Below are 24,972 nucleotides of genomic sequence, written 5' to 3'. Positions count from 1 at the left end.
CCGCACGTTGAATCGCTTAATATCCGCATGTGCACATGTAGTCATGCGGATATTAAGCGATTCAATGCAAGTCAATGGAGGTAAAACGTCGCGATTACGCAAAATAACTGGTAGTGCTGCGGATTTTTCCGCACTGATAATGCGCAGCGGAAATCTCCGCAGCATGTGCACAGCACATGCGGATTATCATTGGGGAACATTGCAGACCTTCTACCAAGCGTTTAAGCGTTTCTGCAATGGAATTGCCGCTGCGGAAATGCTTAAAAGACGCATAGTGGGCACACAACCTACCACAGGATTGTGCAGCGTAAACCAAGGTAGTCTAAGGACCACAGGAGAGGGCAAGCCCTCTAGCACATAACAGTCAATAAATTTTGAGTGCAAGGCCCCTACCTGCAGATGTAGCACACGAGTGACAAGAGTAAAATACCCCTTGCTCAAGGGTGCAGAGTCAATGGCGATTATGGGTGTTGAGCCAGAAAATTTATGATGTTTGAGGTCCTGATCGAACCTAGCGTCGATCAAAATAAACCCCGCCCCAATGTCCAGAAAGGCAGAAATTACCACCATACTTTTGCCAAGATGAATCTTGGACGGTAAAAAAAAAAATTGTGACCTACCCACAGAGGAAATAAGTACACCCCCGAGTTGCCAATTCACCCCGCAACTCGGGCGCCTTAGTTTTCCGGTGGGTGTTTAGGAATTTAGGAAAGACACACACACACACACGTGCAACATCCCCCCAGAATACCCAGAACATGCCCCCACCAGCCCCACAGACCACCCAAAGCAAGCAGCATCCCCCAGAGCCCAGCACTGACCTCCTCCTGAAGCTTCACCGTATCACTTTCTGCATGAATCTCTGGCGTCTGGTGCTAAACTAGAACACGCCCATAATGCAGTCAGGACACGCCCCCGGAAACGACGTCATACCTGGAAGGAGCCCATACATTCTAGTGTTTACCAGGTAGGAGGCTGCAGAGCGAGTGGTTGGTGGTGAGGCTGCTGAGTATTGGGGAGACATGGCGGATGACTGCGCACCCCACACTGAGCTCCCGGGGGGGGCAGTCTCAGTCCGGGGGGGGGCACCCTGGCTTCCTGTGGATGTGGTTAGTCCCCTGCAGCAATGGTCGGTGACGGGTCAGAGCCGGTGATTACAGGGGGCCGCAGCCTCTCACCTGTCAGCAGTTGGACTATAAACCAGGTTTCCAGTCACTGACAGTATGGCTGGAGCTCTGCCCATTATGCACTGTTAGAACTTGGCGATGTCTGCCATGTTTGGAGGTTCCTGGATTCTGTATTTTTCTGCACAGGGTTTGTCCATGAGAAAAAGGAACACAGAGCGCCAGTCCTGGCCCCAGGTTGTGTCTGGTACTACAGCTCCGGTCTAGTAACGTGACAGGTGCTGAGCTGTAATGCCACACACAGCCTGTGCCCAGGGGTGGCGCTGTAATCCAACAGCTCTGGCTTTCTACTCTGGGACAACTTCTGTAAGGCTGAATTCACACATCTGTGCTCCACGGAGCGAGCTCAGATCTGACAACCGCTGGGTCACCAGTGCTGATCTGTGATTACCTCCTAGGAATAGATGAGGCACTGATCAGGTCCGGAGAGCCGGGCCGGGTCCTCGGATCCCACCACGGATGTGTGAATTCCTCCTTAAGTTAATATCTTAGTGTTAGAGTTCTCCTTTAGAATTTGTGTTCACATGAGAGTAATTTATTATAGTTTATTGTGTAACTTTCAAAAAACGTATCGATTACTAATCCTGAGTTACAGCCAGTGATAATCTAGAGCTGCGTTCAGAGATCTGCAGGCTTCTGAGCTGAAATCTCCCAGCAGTCCTTGCTGAGATCACTATTGTTAGCGTTGCAATGTTAAGGCAGGTGCAGATAGCAGTGTTTTCGGTCGGAGTGCGATCTGACAAAACATTGAATCGCACTGTGACCAGTGTTTGTCCAAGGAGAAAAATCGCACATGTGCACGGCCCGATAGACAGTCTGTCCGAGAACAAAAATCACTATGCTTGAGTTTCATCTAATATTCGGATCACGTTCGGCCATGCAAGTTAATGAGTCCTTCGAAAAGATCGCACTGCACTCAGATGACATCTGAGTGCAGTCCCATTTTTCACGGATTGACGTAACGGAGAAGATGGAGAATTTTTTTTGACCTATGTCTTGTATCTTGTTTTGTGTCACTTTATGTACAGTTCTGGCCAAAAGTCTTGTGACTGATACAAATTTTGGTGTTCACTTCAGTGTTTTTAGATCTTTTAGTCAGATGTTTCTGTGGTTACTCTAGTACAATTATCAGCATTTTATAAGTTTTACACTTTTATTGACAAATACATCAAGTTTATGGAAAGATTCAATATTCAGTGTTGACCCTTATTTTTCAAGACTCGTTCCCTTCGCCTTGGCTGCTGGATATCGGCTGCTGGGCCAAATCCTGACTGACGACGGACAATTTTTGTCTAATCAGTGCTAGGAGCTCACTACATACATTTCTGTTTGTCCACCCGCTTTTTGAGGAGTGACCACAATCGAATTGAGATCTGGAGAGTTTACTGGCCATGAACCCAAAATGTCAGTGTTACCCAGACACTTAGTTGTCACTTTTGCCTTGTGACATATTCTCCGTCATGCTGGTATATGCATTGCTGTGTTCTTAGGTATAATTGTGAGTGAGCCCACTCCCTTTTGATGATGGATAACTCCACACATGACTCGTCTCGGGTGCTTTACTGTTGGCATAACACAGGACTCAAAGTAGCGCTCAGCTTTTCTTCTCCGGACATTCATTCTTCCATATGTCCCTAACAGTTTGAAGGGGGCCTTCATCAGGGAAATAACTTTACCCCAGTCCTCTGTAATCCAATCACTGTAGTTTACTGCATTTTATAATCCTGTTCTTCATCTTTTTCATGGAGAAAAGTGGTTTCTTTGCTGCCCTACTTGACACCAGCACAGCCTCCAAAATCCTTCTCCTCACGGTGTGTACAGATGCACTGACGCCTGCCTGCTGCCATTCTTGAGCAAGCTCTGCACTGATGTTGAACCAATTCCATAGCTGAATCCTATGTAGGAAGTGATACAGGGACTTGCTGGACTTTTTTCGGAGTCCTGAAGTCTCCACAGCAAATTAACCTCCCCCTATTAAGTTATTATTTTTTATAGTGCCATTTATTACATGGAGCTTTACATGTGAAAAGGGATATACATAGCAAAAAACAAGTACAATAATCTTGAACAAAAACGAATCACCGACTGGTACAGGAGGAGCGAGGACCCTGCCCGCGAGGGCTTACAGTCTACAATGAATGGGTGAGGATACAGTAGGTGAGGGTAGAGCTGGTCATGCAGTGGTATGATGGAGCGGTGGTTACTGCAGATTGTAGGCTTGTCAGAAGAAGTGGATCTTCAGCTTCCTTTTGAAGGTTTCCACGGTTGGCAACAGTCTGATATATTGGGGTAGAGAGTTCTAGAGTAGGGGGATGCATGGGAGAAATCTTGCGTGCGATTGTGGGAAGAGGAGATAAGAGGAGAGTAGAGAAGGAGATCTTGTGAGGATTGGAGGTTGCGTGCAGGTAAGTACCAGGACACTAAGTCACAGTTATATGGAGGAGACAGGTTGTGGATGGCTTGGTATGTCATGGTTAGGGTTTTCAACTGGAGTCTCTGGATAATGGGGAGCCAGTGAAGGGATTGACAGAGGGGAGAGGCCAGGGAATAGTGGGGGGGACAGGTGGATTAGTCGGGCAGCAGAGTACAGTTATCTGACAGGAGAAAACAAACTCCTTTGCCATGCTTGCCGATGGGGCGAGGGGTGTGGGAAAGGTGGAATCCAACGTATGAAAGTGCAGCTGGAGAGGCCATGTCAGAGGGGGTGAGTCAGGTACCATTGATGCCAAGGAAGGAAAGTTTGTTAGTAATGAAAAGTTTGTTGCAGACGGAGAGAGCGTTCCATAGAGCTCCTGTTAGTGGGATTGGGGAAGCTGGGGATGGGCAATGGGTATAGGGTTAGAAATGTTGCGGAAATTTGATAGATTGTGGATGAGAGGTAGAAGTGACTGTGGGGATGTGGTGAGGAGGGCCATGATTTGGAGAGATATCGCCAGCAGTGAGGAGCAGCAGGAGCGAGCGTGAGGTGGCTGTCTGTGTTTGGAGACAGAGGATTGTATGTTGAGGAACAGATCTGAGGAGGAGGTGAGATGGAGGGAGAGATGACCAGTTCATTACTAGGTGTAGGGATTAGAAGGGTTAGTAGAACGTGTAGGACTATAGGGGTGAGAGTGAAAACAAAGAGAAACATTTTTTACTCTGGCTGTGCAGTTACCTTCAGGTATCTTCTGGTTCATTTCTGGTCTAACTCAGTGCAGCACACTGTAAGGTGGCTGCCAGACAGGTCGTGGATGGGAGGTATGTGTCCCCGAAGTACCAAACTTCGGTGATGTAGGACAGGGTTCCCCAACTCCAGTCCTCAAGGCTCACCAACAGGTCATGTTTTCAGGATTTCCTTAGTATTGCACAGGTGATGGAATTATTTCCTGTGCAGGTGATGCAATTATCACCTGTGTAATACTAAGGAAATCCTGAAAACATGACCTGTTGGTGGGCCTTGAGGACTGGAGTTGGGGAACCCTGATGTAGGACATGGAGAAGCAGGCTCCAGGACACATAGTGCTGGGAGGGAGTTAATGGGCCCGGATTAAAGGGCCGGGTTTCAAGAGCAGCTGAAAGAGTTGGGGGGAAACAGCTGCTCACTCACCTCCAGTCCAGGTCTTGGAAGGCCTGATTTAAGACAGCTGCGCCTGTCTCAGTGGTGCTGTGTGTTGTGCAAGGTGAGCAAACCTTGCATGTGCTGCTCAGTCTGCTGGAGGCCGAGAAAAGCACTACATTTAAACGGCTGATGCCGTGCTGTATGGACTGGTTATTTTTAGTTTTGTTCTGTTATAGCAGTGTTTCCCAAACCCCATCCTCACGGACCCCCATAGGTCATGTTTTCAGAATCTCCTTAGTATTACACAGGTGAGAGAATTCCTGATGCCTTGATGATACTTCAGTCACCTGTGTAATACTAAGGAGATCCTGAAAATATGACCTGTGGGGTCTGTGAGGATGGGGTTTGGGAAACACTGCGTTATACCTTTTGTGTATCTATTGTATGGTGGCAGAAGGTGCCAAGCCCCCCCTGCTTTGGGCAGAGGGGGGTGTATGTAAGGTTGCTGCCGGACAGGTCGTGGACGGGAGGTATGTGTCCCCGAAGTGCCAAGCTTTGGTGATGTAGGACCCGGAGAAGCAGGCTCCAGCACACATAGTGTAGTGATAGGGTTTTGTGGTTAAGTAATTTCTTTGGGAAAAAATTAATATGCATTTTTTTTTTTTTAACAATTCATCTGATCATTCTTCATAACAATCTACAGTTAATGCAAATTGACGCTATAAAAACTGAAGCAGCAAACTTTATGAAAGCCAGAATGTGTTTCAGTCTCCAAACTTGCCGACTGTGTATTATTGTGTCACCTCTTATCTTGTGTATCGCTTCTCTCTTCAGTTTGTTAGCCTCATGCGGCTGGTGATTCTTGATGACTATGCCCGGGCTGCGAATGGGCAGCAAAATACATAAGTAATCGCATCGCCCAGTTCAATCCTGGACCTGACCATTACTTCACACTTGGGCTACCCACAGGTAATGTGCCTTTTATCTATCTTTATCCAGTTTTCCACGAGTTGGTTCAAGCGTTTTAGTTGTGGATTGAACTATTTTTGCACATGTGAATTATGAGAAGTCCTCCCGAGTAAGTCAGATGTGTACGGCAAAGCTTCATAGAGGAGGGAGACTCCAAGTTCACCGCTGAACATCTGCTCTCTCCATGTTTCGTTGCAATCTACCAGTGTCTCCGTAAGATTTGGCCATTCTCTACTGTTATATGCAAGAGTGTGCCAATTTTCCAAAGAAACAAGGAGATTGAGTAGCTCAACAGCCTCTTGCCACTGATCGGCAAACAAATTTGGAGAAAATAATTGGACAAAGCCTGAAGGACGCTGTAATGCAGGGCTGTGTTCTGGGGGATCGATGAAGACATAAGAAGCATGATCTGTGCTGAACAGTATGGATGGTAATCCAAAGCCTCCATAACCAAGCTTGGCGTGGAAGGCACTCGGGAAATAGGAGTGTGAGTTGGGGGGTCTCCCAGTGGTAATACAGTTGGAATCACTGCCTTATTAATACAACGGGGAACTGTTTTTATTTCAATTAACAATTTAAAGGGGTTGTCCGCACCCTACACTGATTTAATCCTAAATCTCTATTTAATTTAATAATCTACCGTATTTTTCAGACTATAAGACGCACTTTTTTCCTCCAAAATTTTGGTGGAAAATGGGGGGTGCATCTTATAGTCCGAATGTTGGGGGGGGGGTGTGTATATATACAGTACAGACCAAAAGTTTGGACACACCTTCTCATTTAAAGATTTTTCTGTATTTCCATGACTTTGAAAATTGTACATTCACACTGAAGGCATCAAAACTATGAATTAACACATGTGGAATTATATACTTAACAAAAAAGTGTGAAACAACTGAAAATATGTCTTATATTCTAAGTTCTTCAAAGTAGCCACCTTTTGCTTTGATGACTGCTTTGCACACTCTTGATGAGCTTCAAAAGGTAGTCACCGGAAATGGTTTTCACTTGACAGGTATGCCCTGTCAGGTTTAATAAGTGGGATTTCTTGCCTTTTAAATGGGGTTGGGACCATCAGTTGTGTTGTGCAGAAGTCAGGTGAATACACAGCTGATAGTCCTACTGAATAGACTGTTAGCTGCTTTTTTCTTGCCATAATACAAATTCTAAGTAAAGAAAAACGAGTGCTCATCATTACTTTAAGAAATGAAGGTCAGTCAGTCCGAAAAATTGGGCAAACTTTGAAAGTATCCCCAAGTGTAGTTGCAAAAACAATCCAGCGCTACAAAGAAACTGGCTCACATGAGGACCGCCCCAGGAAAGGAAGGACAAGAGTCACCTCTGCTTCTGAGGATAAGTTTATCCGAGTCACCAGCCTCAGAAATCGCAGGTTAACAGTAGCTCAGATTAGAGACCAGGTCAATGCCACACAGAGTTCTAGCAGCAGACACATCTCTACAACAACTGTTAAGAGGAGACTTTGTGCAGCAGGCCTTCATGGTAAAATAGCTGCTAGGAAACCACTGCTAAGGACAGGCAACAAGCAGAAGAGACTTGTTTGGGCTAAAGAACACAAGGAATGGACATTAAACCAGTGGAAACCTGTGCTTTTGTCTGATGATTCCAAATTTGAGATCTTCGGTTCCAACCACTGTGTCCTTGTGCGACGCAGAAAAGGTGAACGGATGGACTCTACATGCCTGGTTCCCACCGTGAAGCATGGAGGAGGAGGTGTGATGGTGTGGGGGTGCTTTGCTGGTGACACTGTTGGGGATTTAGTCAAAATTGAAGGCATACTGAACCAGCATGGCTACCACAGCATCTTGCAGCGGCATGCTATTCCATCCGGTTTGCGTTTAGTTGGACCATCATTTATTTTTCAACAGGACAATGACCCCAAAAACACCTCCAGGCTGTGCAAGGGCTATTTGACCAAGAGGGAGAGTGATGGGGTGCTATGCCTGATGACCTGGCCTCCACAGTCACCAGACCTGAACCCAATCGAGATGGTTTGGGGTCAGCTGGACCGCAGAGTGAAGGAAAAAGGGCCAACAAGTGCTAAGCATCTCTAGGAACTCCTTCAAGATTGTTGGAAGACCATTTCCGGTGACTACCTCTTGAAGCTCATCAAGAGAATGCCAAGAGTGTGCAAAGCAGTCATCAAAGCAACAGGTGGCTACTTTGAAGAACCTAGAATATAAGACATATTTTCAGTTGTTTCACACTTTTTTGTTAAGTATATAATTCCACATGTGTTAATTCATAGTTTTGATGCCTTCAGTGTGAATGTACAATTTTCATAGTCATGAAAATACAGAAAAATCTTTAAATGAGAAGGTGTGTCCAAACTTTTGGTCTGTACTGTATATATATGTGGGGTGTGGGGGTAGCGGTGGAGGAGCGGGGCACAGAAGGCAGCGGCTGCCCGCTGCAGCCTACACTGTCCCCGCTGCTACAGCAAATTAATATTCACTGCTCCCCACGCCCATGGGGCATGGGGAGCACTGAATATTCATGCTCCTTAATAGCAGCACACAGTGTAGCCGCGCTGCGGCTCCTGCTGCTGCCGGAATCGCCTGTGCCCGCTGTTAAAGGGCTTGCATATTCAACCTCTCTCCACGCCCATGGGCGTGGGGAGGGGGTGAATATTCATGTCCTTTAATAAGCGGGCACACGCTATAGCCCGGCAGCAGCAGGAGCCGCAGCACGGCTAAGCTGTGTGCCGGCTATGAAGGAGAGTGAAGTCGCTGCTCCCCGCACACACAGACCCGGCATGGGAGTGACTTCCGGGAGCTGATCTTTCCATGTCAGCCGCGCATGGCAGTGACGTCATGCGCGGCTGTAAAATAATACTCTTTCTGTATTATTTTTTCTACTGAGGACTTCTCAAAGTATTAATATCACAATATTCTTATAAAAAAATGTATCTATTTATTCTTGGATTGTCCATTAAAAAGAATCAGATTGCAGCAGGTACATACAATAATTAGTTATAAAGTAATTGTCCATTTGTCCATAAGTAGCTTAATTGTTGAGATTCACCCATCTTTCCTTGGATCCTGGCTGGTAAATCATGTCTTTATCCAGCACGTGTCCAGGCCTACATGTCATCTGTTTCTCAGCATGAAGATTCTTCTTCTGTGTCTTGTGGGGTGGGAAGAGCAAGAGAGCCCCCCTTTCTGTACCATGGGCTTTTATAGCCAGTCGTATGGACACCTGTTCTACATATGGTAGTGAACCAAAAATACACACACAAATAGCGCATGTCAACTAGACACGATGGCTGAGGCATAGAACTCAGATTTAAGAAAAATGATTATCGATTATTAATTATTTAACATTCCCCCCTTTTTGAGGATAAAAAGGACTGAAAAATCCTCAAAAGAAGACAGGTTTATCATTAGGATAACAATCATTTTTCCTTTTCTTCTTCCTTGGCAATATCATTACATTTCCATAATAATAATAATAATAATAATAATCTCATCATCGGATTATTGTTATATAATGATGTGAATTCATGTTATGGTAAGCCATGACTAATATTCATTTAATATGTATAATTATACTTCCCTATATCTAAATTGAAGCAATCGCGGGTCCAATCGTCATCATCTGATGTCATCGGGTCGTCGTCTCGTCTTCTTCTTGGTTCTTTTATAACACAGTCTTTAGATGAAAACTCCTTTGAAATAAATGATAGCATGTAGATATTGTACAGTCCATAACTGTATTCATCATTGTTCAGTCCATAAACTGTGCTCTTTATTAGAAAGATCATGTGTGTCAACTGATAAGAAAACAAAGTCCATGGATGAAATGTAGCTTTAATATCTGTGCGATGTCACCTGGACTTACGTTGGATCGTCTTCAGATAATCTTCCGTGTGTCCGCACTGGTCTCGTGTCACTTTTGGAACAGATGTGACGTCTTTGGTCAGTAAAGCAAGGGTTAACTTGACACTTCCCTGCTTTATATAGCCCCATAACCAGTACTCAGTCCTTTATATACAGGACACATATGCCAGGTATTACCTGTTCACCAGCTTTCATTGAAGCGTTGCAGGTGATAAGAAAACACTGGAACGTGATGAAACCTGAACACAACACGGTTCATATAGGATCATCGTCCTCTGCCGTCCCGGTGATCAGTGGTGTGAATTGTATCTGACACAGTCTATTATCACTCAGCATTCACACCTGTTACCTTCTGAGACGTCCGGATATCGGTTGCTTCTTCTTGTAACCTTTGAGAATCTCTTTGATTTATAAATATGAAAAGTCTTTATTAAGATAGAATTCATAATTGCGATGTCTTGATTGAAGTCTTCATTCCCTAATCTGATACCAAATCTGGCAACTTTCCTAACCTATAATATCACAGCGTACCATAGCAATCAATAATATCCATCTAATTATTATCAAAATATTAAAATAAATTATGTTTGGAATAATAAACAATAATAGATAATAATTCAATCAAGTTCTCCATGTGATAAAATATTTTTATGTCATAGGTGTAATTACCTTTTCCAACCCATAGGTGTCAGTGTGTTTTGAAACAACAAGTGTTTATATCTTTATTAAACCAATAATACCAAAGAATGTATACTGCTGAACTAAAATGAATAAATATATGAATGTATGAAGGAATGAATGAAAGAATTGGTGTGTTTACTCAGAAAATTGAACCATTTTTCTTATATTAATATAATTATATTTAATGAAGCAATATTCTTGTACTAGACATTACTTTATTAAATATTAATGTGTTTTCTCAATTGAGATACTGTACTGAAATAAAATCAAATGAGAATTAAAAATGAAAAATGGAAAAATAAGAAAATAAGTAAGAATAAAATGTTAAAAATGAAAAATAAAATTAAGAGTAAAAATAAGAATAAAAATAAAAATAAGGCCTTTAAATTTTAATGACAAATGCAGAGTAATTATATTCTCCTTAAAAAATACCCTTATATCTCCATTATCTGGATGATTTCATATTTGTCATAACCTTGTATCACCAAAAAATTATTAAATTATGCAACTTTGCATGTAATACCCTTCTTAATTATACCATAGTACCTTATTAATATTTTACCTTTATTAAAATGTGTGGAAAATAAATATTGATCACAAGTGATTATGTAATCAGGATCAAAAACACATTTTCCCCCTTAATACCAAAAATATTATTTTATAAAATAATTTATATATCAGAACCAAATTAAAAATAGTTATTCTTCTATAAATATTGTGCATAAATTTCATATCGATGAGTAGCATAGATTTGTCTAAAGAGAGGTGTGTACCTATTTAGGTAACCATTAAAAATAATATCATAGTTATTCAAGAATATTATCATGTGGAAAATTATTCTAAATATAAATTTGCTTTATAAACCATTTTGATGTGTGGTTGCCCTTATCCACTATTAGCGAAATCAAGAAATAATAATTACTTAATTATGTATAGAAACGTATATATTATGTAGATAATACCTAATTATATTATAATTTTCTCAGAATTAAATATATTTTTGTACCTTCACATAAAGAAACATTTTTTTTTTTTCCAAACATACAAACATACGAGGCCTCTGTCACATCAATCACACTTAGCAGCTGCTGATTTACTCATCTGTCACCTTCACTCTGACATTCACAGATCTGTTCAACTCAAACATTCCACATATGAAGTTTTATATATATATATATATATATATATATATATATATATATATATATATTTAACCCAAAATTGTATCCCAATTTATTAATGCGCATTTAATATCTTAATATTTCTTTGAATATTCCCCAAGTAGAAGTATATATATAATATGAGAGTAAGTCACTGGAATTTCAGACACTTGAAAAAACTCTTGACTTAGATTCTTTTTTCACTGGCTGCCCGGTCTTAAGTTACATCAGCTGAAAATAGAATGAATGGGATCTATACTATTAGCTCAAAGTTCAAAGGCCGCAGCTGTCACACGTCATGCTGGAAAGCTACTTGTTATAAAATAAACACTTCATGCATATGTAGCACCCTGAGGACTCGGCTGCTACAGGGGTATTGCACCTCGACCCAGAGGTGTGGTATTCCACTCCCGGGTAAGGATGGAGTGTGGGACTGAGCTCAGTAGGCTGCATGCACTACATACATCCCATTTCCGGGGGACAGAACTACGGTACTCCCACCAAGTAAATGTGCAGGTACGACAGCGTCTGTCCCTGGCTGGAGTGGGAGGGGGGTGGAACATCCCAGTAGTGTAGGGGCAGATAGGGGGAGTACTCTGGGTAAAGCTAGGAGCTCATTGGGTGCTGGTCACCTGGGCTCACACATAGAGGGAGTATATATGGTGGGCACCATCTTAGGACAGGGAGAGCTGAGGGAGTCTTTAGGAAGAGTTCAGCCAGGAGGGCTGACAGGGAGCTGTGGTTCCGGCTGGGCCCAGCTCCAGAGCCAAGCCTGCGGAGGAGAGAGGAGAAAGAAAGGCCCAGAGTGGAAGACCAGAGGGAACCCTAAGAACCCAGAATCAGACCAAAAAGGGGTGAAGGGTTGGCGGACACGGGTACCGGAACCCGAACTGGTGGAGGCCACTTATCCTCAGCCAGGAACCGGAGGTCGTGGTCAAGATTTGCCACGACCCTCACCAAATCCACCAGAAAGGCACACCAAGTATAGGGTCAGGGAACCCAGAGGAGGTTTGACCACCAAGAGACCCGAGGGAGCCGGCCAAAGGTGGATCCCTGGTGGGAATGGCCAGAGACAGAGAGAGAGAAGGGAGCTCAGGACCACGCTCCGGAACTGCCTGGGGGTTAGCCGAGTCCAGGACCTGGTGGACGCAGCACGGCTCGGGTGGTCACTCAAGGCCAGAGTGACTGAGAGAACACCCGTGAGTAAAAACCCTGAAACTGCATCTCCTGACTCTGACTCTTCTTACTGCACCGTCACAACCCCCATCATCTTCACCTGCTGCCCTGAGGCCATACCCCTCCCGTTGGGGGTTATAACATCATCGCTGCACCCATACCACCGGCCTCAGCGGACTGTTCTGCAGCGGCGGCTGCAAAGCCGCACTCAACGGGTGGCGTAGTCGACATCCAAGTTAACATCTACTGCCATAGACTGCCACTTAGTTTGACACCCTGGGCACGGACCGGGTCACCGCCACGAGACTACAACCCTCAACAGATCCGGCTCCGGGTAAGCTCCCGCGTGCGCAACGCAGCGCGACACAGGCCCAGGGGCGCGTCACATAGAAAATATTAATTAATGTTACACATAAATCATGCAATTTTCAGCTTCCTGTGTGAATAAAGAAATAAATCCATTTTAGAGTTGTTTGATCAAATCCTGCTTTGGAATGAAAACTCTAAGGAAATATAAGAAAATAAAATTAAATATCAAATTAATACAGAAACAGCATTATTTAAATATCTTATGCATATATTGGTTGGTTCTAATGTAATTCAAAATATTGTTACTTAAATTTATATATGAAGTTCTAATTTATTAATTAATATATATATATTTTTATAAATATATATATATAAATACAATTATACACAATCTCTACTTAGACAAGTGTATATATATATATATATACACATACTATTAGAAACTATGTAACTACAATTTTACTGTATAAGATTATAAATAAATATTGAGACATTGTAACACTTCTATGCTACATTATCATTACAGTTTTTTCTTAGCCACTCCCTAAACCAAATCTTCTGTCTCTCTCAAATATCTCCAGGAACGCCCTATTTAGGAAAGACATTTTTCTATCCTTCAAAACCTCAGAGAACTGCCTGTCCTTCTGTTCACATTCCATGACGTCACTCTCAGCCGGTCGTCTCACCTGACTCTGTCCATCAGTTTCAGCCATTTTCCTTTCCAGGGAGAGGTCACAGCTTTGGATTTTTAACTCTTTCTGTGAAGAGATGGACCTTTGCCCTGGCTGATATGGCTTATAACAGATATGAAATCTTCTGCGTATTTGATAGAGTTCACTATGGGGATGACTCAGTCTAGGAGAGTTTGATATTGGCTTTTGGTAAGATTTTACCTTTTCTGGTTTTACAAATTTAACTTGATTTATTTTCTTTTCACGATTCTCATGTTTCCTAACAAAATCCAGCAACTGCGCACATTCAAATAATGAATGTTTTTGTGATGCAATAACTTGGGAAACTGGATTTAGGAATTTGAATTTTTGTACAAAAGTTGTTATCATTTGTTGTACTTTTCCATTTTTGATGAGAGCTTTGTACAACCGTTCAAATATGGACATGAATGTATATGTACATTCCTTCCTACCAATCCTTAGTTTCTGCAGATCTTCTATGTTGGGAAAATCCTTTGTGACACAATAAATCAAATATCTTAACCTGTCCGAATCATTTTTCCCATCCATTAGGAGAGTAACATCTGGACAATGTCACAGGAATCCATATTTTAAATAATTGATTCCTCTCCTCATTGGATAAATCAAACTTATCAGAGAAGCTCTCAAATGTCTCTGAATTTCTACAGGCATGGATTTTGACATCATATCTTGGCATGATTTTGTATAATTTCAGCAAATTTTTCCTCCTTTTAATTTGCAGTTGAGCCTGGGTAATTCCTGAATTCTCTGATATTTTTAGTGGCTCTTGTACGTCCGCTCCTCCTACGTCACTCACGTCTCCTCCCACATCACCTAGTATGTCGGTTTCTCGTATGTCAGTCATGTCTCCTCCCATGTCAGGTTTCTGTATGTCCGTCTCTTGGTCAGACCCAAGGTCACCTTCAGTTACAGACACGTGTCTTACTTCTTGTTCATTTTCCACATTACAGTCAGAATCAGTATCACCATCTGACACTTCTTCTACACTATTGTCCTGCTTAGACCTCTCAAGTACAAAATTATGAAATACCTGAAAAAGATGTAGAATATTCCGCAATTTGTGTTTCTCTCCAGGGTCAGACTGGGGTGTCTGGGGCCCACAGGGAGAACTGACTCTAGGGGCCACCTACAGCCATATGCAAATATCTGTTATCCGCTATCCCTGTTATAGTGGAGCATTGACAGGCGGCTCCTGCACATCTACTGGGCGACACTAACTGGGATGTACAACTACGTTAGTTTGCATTAAAGGGCTTCTTTGGTTAAAACAAGTTATCACCGATCCATGGGATCCACAGGATCGGTGATCACTTATTGATCGTTTGGGTCCGAACATTGGAAAACGCACCTATCGGAAGAATGGGGAAGTTTCATCCCTGACAGGACACTTATCACCATTTTAAAATGCAGCGACAGGTGGGACGTCTGACCACAGCCTCATTCGTTCTCTTGGGGGCTTCCAAAAAAGAGCAGCGCTCGCAGCCTCTGAGGGAATGAATGGATCAGTGGTCGAGTCGCACATGAGCTCCAGTCTAATGGGGAGAAAAGCTCCACATTCTGCCGATCGGTGCAGGTCCCAGCAGTCAGACCCCCGCCAATCAATATTATCACTTATCCTGTGGAGAGGTGATTACTTGTTTTCACCAGAGAACCCCTGTAAGTGCATCTCTGATGCTCTGCTCCAAGTATTTAATCTCTAAGGTCACGGCCCCACTATCAGTATTTGGTCAGTATTCGGTCAGTATTTTTTCTCAGGAGTGGGAGCCAAAACCAGATGAGGAACAATCAGAGAAAAGGTAGAATAGAAACAAGTCACCAATTCTGCATTTATCACCCACTCCTGGTTTTGGCAGTGACTCCTGAGAAAAAATACTAACCAAATACTAATGGTGGGGCTGTGGCCTAATGGAAAAAAATATTTTCCTAGTTAATATCAGCAAGAACAAAATGACTGCCATACACAACACAGTCCACTATATCAACACCAATAATACCACATACAAAAGGGACAAATATCGCCACACCATGACTAGATCACATATTACCACCACATAGTGACCGAATAATACCACATACAAGGAATAAATACGGCCACACCATGACCAGACCACATATTACCACCCCAAAGTGACCAAATACTACAATACTGATCATGAATACAAACCACAATACTAACAACACTGTTATTACCACCAGCGACATTATACACAGGAGCTCTGTATATAGTGTCAGTGTACAGGTATTACAGTGGTCACCAGTGACATTATACTCAGGAGCTCTGTACATAGTGTATAGTGTACAGGTAATACAGTGATCACCAGTGACATTATACACAGGAGCTCTGTATATAGTGTACAAGTAATACAGTGGTCACCAGTGACATTATACACAGGAGCTCTGTATATAGTGTACAGGTAATACAGTGGTCACCAGTGACATTATACACAGGAGCTCTGTATATAGTGTACAGGTAATACAGTGGTCACCAGTGACATTATACACAGTCGCTCTGTACATAGTGTATAGTGTACAGGTAATACAGTGATCACCAGTTACATTATACACAGGAGCTCTGTATATAGTGCACAGGTAATACAGTGGTCACCAGTGCCATTATACACAGGAGCTCTGTATATAGTGTACAGGTAATACAGTGGTCACCAGTGACATTATACACAGGAGCTCTGTATATAGTGTACAGGTAATACAGTAGTCACCAGTGACATTATACACAGGAGCTCTGTATATAGTGTATAGTGTACAGGTAATACAGGGATCACCAGTGACATTATACACAGGAGCTCTGTATATAGTGTCAGTGTACAGGTAATACAGTGATCACCAGTGACATTATCCACTGGAGCTCTGTATATAGTGTACAGGTAATACAGTGGTCACCAGTGACATTATACACAGAAGCTCTGTATATAGTGTATACATAATACAGTGATCACCAGTGACATACACAGGAGTTCTGTATATACTATATACACACACGTGGTCAGAATTGTTGGTACCCCTCGTTTAATGAAAGAAAAACCCACAATGGTCACAGAAATAACTTGAATCTGACAAAAGTAATAATAAATTAAAAATCTATGAAAATGAACAAATGAAAGTCAGACATTGCTTTTCTGCTTCCACTGAATTTTTAAAAAAATTAAACTCATGAAATAGGCCTGGACAGAAATGATGGTACCCCTGAAAATAATGTGACAAAAGGGACATGTTAAATCAAGTTGTGTCCACAAATTAGCATCACAGGTGTCTACAATCTTGTAATCAGTCAGTGGGCCTGTATATAGGGCTACAGATACTCACTGTGTTGTTTGGTGACATGGTGTGTACCACACTCAACATGGACCAGAGGAAGCAAAGGAAAGAGTTGTTTCAGGAGATTAGAAAGAAAATTATAGAAAAGCATGTTAAAAGGTAAAGGTTATAAGACCATCTCCAAGCAGCTTCATGTTCCTGTGACTACAGGTGCATATATTATTCAGAAATTTAAGATCCATGGGACTGTAGCCAACCTCCCTGGACGTGGCCGCAGGAGGAAAATTGATGACAAATCAAAGAGACGGATAATATGAATGGTAACAAAAGAGTCCAGGAAAACTTCTAAAGAGATTAAAGGTGAACTTCAAGCTCAAGGAACATCAGTGTCAGATCGTACTATCCACCGTTGTTTGATCCAAAGTGAACTTCATGTAAGACGACCAAGGAGAACACCATTGTTGAAAAAAATAATAATAAAAAAGCCAGACTGGAATTTGCCAAACTACATGTTGACAAGCCACAAAGCTTCTGGGAGAATGTACTATGGACAGATGAGACAAAAATGGAAGTTTTTGGCAAGGCACATCAGCTCTATGTTCACAGACCGAAAAATTAAGCATATCAAGAAAAAGAACACTGTCCCTACTGTGAAACATGGGGGAGGCTGTTATGTTCTGGGGCTGCTTTGCTGCATCTGGTACAGGGTGTCTTGAATCTGTGCAGGGTACAATGAAATCTCAAGACTATCAAGGGATTCTAGAGAGAAATGTGCTGCCCAGTGTCAGAAAGCTTGGTCTCAGTCGCAGGTCATGGGTCTTGTGACGCGCCCCTGGGCCTACTTGGTGTAGCGTTGCGCACGCGGGGACTACCCGGAGCCGGGCCTGTTGGGGGTAGTAGTCTCGTGGCGGTGACCCGGTCCGTGCCCAGGGAGTCAAACTGTGTGGCTGAGTATTAGCAGTAGATGTTGGACGACTACGCCACCCGTTGAATGCAGCTATGGAGCTGCCGCTGCAGGGCAGACCGCTGAGGCCGGTGGTACGATTGTGCAGCGTAGATGGTATAACCCCCAACGGGAGGGGTATGGCCTCAGGGCAGCCGACGTGGATGATGGGGGTAGCAGGAACCACTCAGAGACGATGCGGTGTAGTTCAGGGTCTTTACTGGTGATAAAGATAGACCCTCCCGGAGTACTGGCTAGCGATCGGGGCCTGGTCAGTCTTTGTGCAGATGGGATTTCCCCTGGCCAGGCGGAGTTGTAGGCCTCCCCAACTAATTGTACTCTTCTGGCTACCTTGCTAGAGGCGGGTAAAAGTAGCCCACGTCCCTGAGTGTACCGTGTGGTGCTCACCCGTATGGCCGGTGACTCGGGGCCTTCTAGTGGCTTCCGCTCCACGACGGCGGTGCTGGTCCCACGCGTGTGACCGTGCCTTCGGGTTTCTTGGCCAGAGGACCTAAAATCCCCTGCCGGTCGGTTTCTGCTGCTGGGTAAGGATTAGTCCCCACAGCCTCGGACTCCGGGTCCGGTGGTAACTCTTCAATCCGGGCGAGCTCTACAGCTGCCAGCCCCTGATTCCTTTTAGCACGACTTCCCCAGAGCTCCTGATCTCTCTTTCCTATAGCTGCTTCTCCTCTTCTCTCTCTACTCTTTTTCTCTCTAACCCTGCCTCAGCCCCAGTTTTATATAGGGGAAGTTCTTCCCCTCCCAGGACTGGGCAGGAGGTGTGGCATGCATAGGATTCCTGACCAAGAGACCTCCCACCTGCTCTCAGACATAATATTGCTATTACTGTGGAAACCAGACCCCTGGGGTGCCACATTCCCCCCTAGTGAAATTTAGTACTCAGGGACTAAACATACTTTTGTAAACATAACAAGGTATAAACAATAACGTTCTGGTAGAAACAACACATAAGGTGGTCACGGCGTGTCCGCAACCGGGTGTAACTTTTGAGGAAAACAAAGGTGTCCATTTCACCAAAACAGGAAGACGTAACCAGGTAGGGGTCTGTCCTGCCCCGAGTCCTTATCAGTCTTTTAGTCCGTCCTGGGTTACGCTCCAACTATATGCACAAAGGATTCCCGGTAAATCCACCAAAGACTCCTACAAATAACTAGAAACACATAATTATACACAAGCAACAATAAACAGGTAAACATTAATAGAATAGCTTGAACATTTAGATCCTCCACCGTATGGGCAACTGGCCTCTAGTGACCCTAGTGGACCTACGGAGCTGGCTGACTGGTCCTGAGCTACAGGGTATAGGAGCTGTCAAGGGTAAACTGGGCAGCCGTCTACGGACTCTTTGGCTCACTAGGGGTATGGCAGGCTCACTATAAGCAGAGGGTTGATTCTCCTGGTCTGCTTGTGTGGGGTCTTCTGCCTCCTGGACCGGCTGTTCTTCCAGCTCTACCTGTGTCTCCGTAGGCACTTGGGATGCTGGTTGGAGGAACGTGAGGACGGGTACCACAACAGCACCATTGACTTGAGTCCAAGACCGAGGGAAGTCTCCGAGCACAGTACTAACCATATCTTCCCTTTCCTCTACGGGTCGAGGGTCTTCTTGTTCCTCTTCAGGGTTCCGTAGCTGTTCGGGACACTTCTTCAGGTGATCCCGGGATACAATGGCTGTGGTTTCCCCTCCGTCTTTACTGATTGTACAGATCTTTGGGTTGTCGTGGCTTGAGGGCAGTACGGTGTACGGGTCCTTCTCCCACTGGTCGTCCAACTTGTGGAGCCGTCTTTTCCTCTTCAAGACCTGCTCTCCGGGCACCAGGGGAACAGCGGGAGCATACTGGTTGTAAGTTTTCTCTTGTCTTTCCCTAGCTTGACAGAGACTTCGCTCCACGCTCTCCTGTACTTTCCGGTACTGCTGCTGCCTCTCTGTGTCCCAGTCTGCTTCTGGTGAAGTGTCCTCGGGTGTCAGGACTCCCATCTCCAGATCAACAGGAAGCTTACCAGGTCTTGCCCTCATTAGGTAAGCCGGGGTACAGTTGGTGGAACCTACAGGGATGTGGTTGTATAGGTCCACCAGGTCGGGCAGCTTTTCAGGCCACAGACTGCGTTCTTCCAGGGGCAATGTTTTCAGAAGATCTATCACCACCTGGTTCATTTTCTCACAAAGTCCATTAGTTTGCGGGTGATAGGGTGTTGTTCTTATCTTCCGGCAGCCATACAGGGTGCAGAACTTCTGGAAGACTTCCGCTTCAAAGGCAGGCCCCTGGTCCGTCAGCACCTGCTCCGGGTATCCGTGCGGACGGCAGAAGTGCTGCTGGAAGGCTCTAGCTGCTGTTTGAGCCGTTAAGTCCTTGACGGGGACGACAACCAAGAACCGGGAGTAGTGATCCACGATGGTTAACGCGTAGACGTAGCCACTTCTGCTTGGGGTCAGTTTTACATGATCCAAGGCTACCAGTTCCAACGGCTGTCTGGTGATGATGGACTTCAGGGGAGTCTTCTGGCTGGCACGGTCCCTCCTTCTTAGGTTGCATGGGCCACAGTCTCTGCACCACCTCTCGATGGTTCCTCTCATGCCTACCCAATGGAACCGCCCGCGCAGCAGGAACTCCAGCTTCTTCCATCCGAAGTGCCCAGCTCCGTCGTGGTATGCCTCCATCACCATAGCTGCGTCTCTTCTTGGCACCACTACTTGCCAGATTAGTTCATGCGTCCGGGAGTTAACCATTCTGCGGCACAACTTCCCCTTGTAAAGGAACAGTCGACTCTTCTCAGCCCACAGTTGCTTGGCTTCCTCCGGAGCGTCTGGGTCAAGGCGTGCATCTGGCCGAGTCAGCATCTCCTTTACCAGTCGGACGGCAGGGTCACTGTCTTGCGTCTCCGCCCAGTTGTAATGAGGTAATGGGTTGAACGTAGCGGATTGCTTACTCCTTACACGGTGGGAATACTGGATAGTCCCATGACGGTGGAACGCGGAGAGTTCAACTTCTTCCAGTTCCTCTGAATCTTCCCCTACGTCCGGTAGGTTCGGCATCCTGGACAGGGCGTCCGCGTTGGTATTGGAGCGTCCTGCCCGGTATTTGATTGTAAACTCATAGTTGGACAAGCGGGCCATCCATCTCTGCTCTAGGGCACCGAGTCTTGCAGTGTCCAGGTGTGTCAACGGGTTGTTATCCGTGTACACGGTGAACCGGGAAGCAGCGAGGTAGTGCTTAAAACGTTCGGTGACTGCCCACACCACTGCCAGGAACTCTAGCTTAAATGAGCTGTAATTCTCAGGGTTTCTTTCGGTGGGTCGCAGTTTTCGGCTGGCGTAAGCAATTACCCATTCCTTCCCCTGCTGGATCTGGGACAGTACGGCTCCTAGCCCGATGTTACTGGCGTCGGTGTAGAGGATAAAGGGCTGGCTATAATCAGGTTACGCCAGGATTTCATCCCCCGTGAGGGCCATCTTCAGCTGGCGGAAGGACTCTTCTTCCAGCTTCTCCCATCTGAAGGGTGGCTTCTGGTTCTTGGCCTTCCTGGACTGGCCTATCAGGAGGTCCTGCATAGGAGCTGCCTTTTTGGTGAAACCGGGAATGAACCTTCGGTAGTAGCCTACCAACCCGAGGAACTGCCTCACTTCCTTTACGCTGGAGGGGCTTGGCCATTCCTTAATTGCGGTGATCTTATCAGGGTCGGGAGCCACTCCGTCAGCACTCACCACGTGTCCCAGGTACTGCACCTTTGGCTTCAGGAGGTGACACTTGGAGGGTTTCACCTTTAGGCCGTAACTTGCCAGAGCTTCGAACACTTCCGCCAGGTGTTTCAGGTGGTCCTCGTAGGTCTTGGAATAGACGATGACATCGTCCAGGTATAACAGGACCGTCTCAAAGTTTCGGTGTCCCAGACAGCATTCCATCAATCGCTGGAAGGTTCCTGGTGCGTTGCAGAGTCCGAACGGCATGCAGGTAAACTCGCTAAGTCCCATCGGGGTGGTGAATGCGGTCTTCTCCCGGTCCGCCTCTGCTACAGGAACCTGCCAGTACCCGCTAGTGAGATCCAAGGTGGAGAAGAAGTTAGCAGATTTTAAAGCAGCCAAAGACTCCTCTATTCTTGGTAAGGGGTACGCATCTTTGTGTGTGATACGGTTAATTTTCCGGTAATCTACACACATTCTCATGGTGTTGTCTTTCTTTTTGACCAAGACTAGTGGAGCTGCCCAGGGGCTACAGCTATCCCTGATTACCCCAGCCTCCTTCATGTCTCTAAGCATCCCCTTGGCGTGTTGGTAGTGTGCAGGGGGTACGGGTCGATACCTCTCTTTTATGGGAGGATGGTCTCCCGTGGGGATGTGGTGTTCTACCCCCTTGACTCGCCCGAAGTCTAACGGGTGTTTACTAAACACTCTCTCGTACTCTCGAACCACCCGGTAGACTCCCTGTTTCTGGTGTGAGGGAGTGGAGTCAGTACCCAAATGTAGTTGCTGACACCAATCCTCCATTATTTTCGTAGAGCCGTTACCTTCCTCCGGGTGAGATGGAGGCAAGGGTTCCACAGACTGTATAGAATTTTGGTTGATAGTATATAATTTGGCTAGCGTAGCATACCGGGGCAGGTATACTTCCCTTTTCCCGATATTTATTATACGAACGGGCACCCTCCCATGGCGTACATCAACTACCCCCCGTGCTGTCAAAATGGTGGGCCTACTGTCTGAGTAGACTGGTTCTACCATGGCCTGGTAATCTCTACCTCTCAGACCAATAGCTGCCCGGCACCAAATCATCATTTCACTTTTCGGGGGCATGGCAATAGGGAAAGGGTCACACATTCTTACGCTACCAATCTCACCACCGGAGAGTTCCACCTGTTGCCGTCGCATCAGTGCCCGGATCTCTTTCTGGAGCACTCGCTGCTGGCCGGAGCTGGCGTTCTTGGCAACCTGCTGTAAAATGAAAATCACCTCTGCAAGACAATTTTCAATCACATTAGTTCCTAGAGTTATCTTTGGGTGACTCTCGCGCTTGTCAATGTCTACAATGATCAGTCCCTGTGCTGCCAGTTCGACTCTACCGATTTTAATGGTCATTTCTTTAAATCCGATCTGTGGCACGGGCTGACCATTACTGGCGATGATACTCAAGTCGTCGTCTGGATAGCGGGTTATATCCGAGTCATTCCAGTACTGCTTGAAGAGCACGTACGGGATGGTGGTGACCTGTGACCCGGTGTCCAGTAGGGCACTCATAGGGATGCCATCCAGTACCACAGGCAAGACTGGACGTCCTCCCACATATTTGTCGCGCCAGTTCGATGGGCCTGGTGATCTTTTTCCTGGGGGTTGGCCCTCTACCCCAGGTTGTGCCAGTTTAAAGGACAGTACCTTGCCATATGTCCGGGTTGATTGCAGCGGCGGCAGATAGGTTGTCCGTCCTCGTTGTACCGGTCGCTGGGTCTTCCTCTGGCCGGTGGGGTCCTCCTTGGTCGACGCCACGGGATGTCCTCCGGTCCGGATGCCAGCTGGATCTTCCCTGGAGTGGAAACCTGTAAAGACTGCACAGTTCGGGTTAGCGCAGCAACGCTTTTAGCTAGCTCTTGGACCTGATGGTGCAGGTCCGGAGCCGGGTCATTGTTCAAAGCCTGCGCATCAGCCCCCACAGGCCCTGCCGACAAGGGCGCCGCCTCCTGGTGGTAAGTGATAGCTGGGCGCCTGTGGGTCACAACGCCACCCGGTGCCGGTTCTCGGAGCACCCGGATGGCTCTGTCCTTGAACTGTGCAAAGTCCAGATGAGGATCCTGTAAGGCTATGGCCCGCAACTGGGTTCGGTGGACATTGCAATATAGTCCCTCTATAAATTGCTCGGTCAACAGCCTGTCCTCGTTTCCCACGCTGTCAGGGTCGGTCTGCTTAATGGCTCTCAGGGCCTCTTGTAGGTTTAGTGCATAGTCCCTTATACTCTCATGTGCTCGCTGCTTGCACCCATAGAATCTAAGCTTAATCTCGGCTGAGGTGCGGGTATCAAAGGTGTCCCTCAGCCGGGTTAGTATCCCTGCGACAGTCCTCCTCCCAGGTGGCCAGGACTTTACCTCCCTTTGGGCTGCCCCGGTTAGTTGGGCCACCAGGATGCTCACTTTTTGCTCTTCTGTGAGGGGTTACACCTGGAAGAGGCTATCCAGCTTTTCTTTAAAGTCATTCAGGTATGTGACTCCCCTGAGTACTGGGGTAGCCAGGCTGCTCCCGGGATATAGGGCATGGTGAAAGGCATGACTGCAGCAGCGGTGGCGCTGGCGGGGGTTGAGGCAGTGAAGCTCTCCTCCATATCCGACATCTTTCTCCCCCCCTAGTGGACCGTGGCCTACCTTGCGATGATCCTCTTCCGTAGGCCGCGGCTCCGCAGTGGATCGTCAGGGTTGAGGACCTTCCGTCGCACTCCTGTGACGTCGGCGTCTGCTGGGCTCCTTCCAGGACCTTACGCAACGTCCTGACGTGAGGCGGGGCTTCAGTTCTCGCGCGCTTTCAGAGTCCACGCCCCTCTTCTTCCCGCGCGGCGTCTTCAAGATGGCGTCCAACGGCGGGAAAACTTCACGGATGGCGGGAAGAAGGCAGAAGATGGCGCCGGATGGCGGGAAAACTTCGCGGATGGCGGGAAGAAGGTAGAAGATGGCGCCGGATGGCGGGAATCTTCACCACTGGTAAGTTTGAACAGTCTTTTTCAGGCACGCAGTACCCGGTGGTTGCGGGCACGAAATCCTGCCGACTACGCCAAAAAGATGACGCGCCCCTGGGCCTACTTGGTGTAGCGTTGCGCACGCGGGGACTACCCGGAGCCGGGCCTGTTGGGGGTAGTAGTCTCGTGGCGGTGACCCGGTCCGTGCCCAGGGAGTCAAACTGTGTGGCTGAGTATTAGCAGTAGATGTTGGACGACTACGCCACCCGTTGAATGCAGCTATGGAGCTGCCGCTGCAGGGCAGACCGCTGAGGCCGGTGGTACGATTGTGCAGCGTAGATGGTATAACCCCCAACGGGAGGGGTATGGCCTCAGGACAGCCGACGTGGATGATGGGGGTAGCAGGAACCACTCAGAGACGATGCGGTGTAGTTCAGGGTCTTTACTGGTGATAAAGATAGACCCTCCCGGAGTACTGGCTAGCGATCGGGGCCTGGTCAG

This window comes from Phyllobates terribilis, unplaced genomic scaffold, assembly GCF_046119375.1.
Source record: "Phyllobates terribilis strain yellow unplaced genomic scaffold, ASM4611937v1 Scaffold_110__1_contigs__length_5578470, whole genome shotgun sequence".
Lineage (NCBI taxonomy): Eukaryota > Metazoa > Chordata > Amphibia > Anura > Dendrobatidae > Phyllobates > Phyllobates terribilis.
The sequence above is the reverse complement of the archived record's forward strand: the minus strand, read 5'-3'. Positions refer to the sequence as shown.